Source organism: Lactuca serriola, chromosome 9, assembly GCF_051521515.1.
Source record: "Lactuca serriola cultivar US96UC23 chromosome 9, Lser_US96UC23_V15, whole genome shotgun sequence".
NCBI lineage: Eukaryota > Viridiplantae > Streptophyta > Magnoliopsida > Asterales > Asteraceae > Lactuca > Lactuca serriola.
The window spans coordinates 105,911,598-105,913,285 of record NC_136416.1 but is presented as its reverse complement, the minus strand read 5'-3'; the positions used below and the strand labels follow the sequence as shown (position 1 = coordinate 105,913,285).

General features: G+C 44.0%; 1 pseudogene; it reads right to left on the bottom strand.

The window, feature by feature from the left end:
• Positions 1–342: 342 nt before the first annotated feature.
• Positions 343–1,050, bottom strand: LOC145076012 (secreted RxLR effector protein 161 pseudogene; annotated as a pseudogene).
• Positions 1,051–1,688: the final 638 nt, after the last annotated feature.

Below are 1,688 nucleotides of genomic sequence, written 5' to 3'. Positions count from 1 at the left end.
GTGAATTTTACTTTCTAATGGGCTCCCAACTACTACTAATATTGGTAGTAGAGGGATTGGTTTGCCATCAGTTTTATGCCCGCTTTGTTTGGAGTCTACAAGAATTTTTAGTCGTTTGTTTGTGAAGTGTGAGATTGCGGATTGAACATGGAATAGAACTGGCCGTTTACTTGATGTTCTGATATTGACTATGGACATGATTGTTGCCATGTTCCCATAGGTAGACTCCTTGCGACTTTCACAGATGCGGAAGAAGGTTGAGAAAGTGACGATCTCAATACCCAGGAATGGGTAGAGAATCAGTATATATATACAATAAATTTACATATAAGTCATAAAATATTAATTGTGACTTATATCCCCCCGCAAGCGAAACGGGGGCGGACCAATACAAAGCATATTCCGGAAGAGTTCAAACTCATGTCGAGGTAGACTTTTGGTAAAGATGTCCGCCACTTGAAGCTTGGTAGGAATGAACATTGTATGAAGCTTGCCACTTGCAACTAGTTCCCTGATAAAATGATAGTCAAGCTCAATATGTTTTCCCCTCTTATGTGAGACCGGATTTTGAGAGAGAAATAGAGCACTTTGATTGTCATACAGGAGAGTCGGCCGACCATCAGGTAAGGCATGGAGCTCACGTAGAAGATGTGTGAGCCATACGATTTCTGCAGCCATATTTTCCTTTGCTCGATATTCAAACTCACAGCTCGAGCGAGAAACTGTAGGTTGCTTTTTAGCTCTCCATGAAATAAGATCCCCCCCCCCTCGCCCCATGAATATCGAGTAACCATAGGTGGAACGACGAGTATCAAGACACCGAGCCCAATCAGCATCAGAATACCCAACAAAATTGGTTGAATTAGGGCGAGAGAATGTCAACCCAAAATGAAGTGTGCCTTTAATGTACAGAAGTAAACGTTTAACAGCACAATAATGGTCTTCCGTCGGAGCTTGAAGAAATTGGCTCATGTGATTAACAGCATAAGATATATCGGGGCGTGTGATGGTTAGGATCACTTGAAGAAAATAACGCATGAGAGAGCCCATGACATAGAAATTCAGAAATATCAGCTCGATGCTTGGGTTTAAAAATGCCAGCTTTGGCACGAGTGACCATTGAGTGCCCGGTGGGTGCCAGGGTAGTAGTGGTTGGCGGCGCAGTGGTAGTGGTTGATGGTGGTTGAGTAAGGGAGGAGGATGTGTGATGAATGGGAGAGGGACTAGGGGTGGTAGGTGGGGAGGAATGGTAGTTGGAAGATGAAGGAGGAGCGAATGGAGATGAGTCGCCATTGGAGGGAAGGGTCTCGGGAAACACAACACTTGGTGATGAAGGTGGATATAGGTTGCATGACGCAGGTGAAGGCGCATGGGTGGGTGGTGTAAAAGGGGAAGGTGATGTGGATAAGGAGGGTAGAGATATGTCATTGAGAAATGTGTGAAGGGTGATGGTAGAGAGAGGTGTATTGGAAGGTATGTCTTTGTACGGGAAACTCATCTCATCAAACCGTGCGTGTCTGGTGATATAAATTCGTGATGTAAGTGGGTCAAGACATTGATAACCCTTATATTGGGGGTTATATCCAATAAAGATACACGCAATACTCCTTGGAGCAAGTTTGTTAGAGGTATAGTCCCGTAAGTACGGATAAACCCGACAACCAAATGGTTTAAAATTTGCATATGAG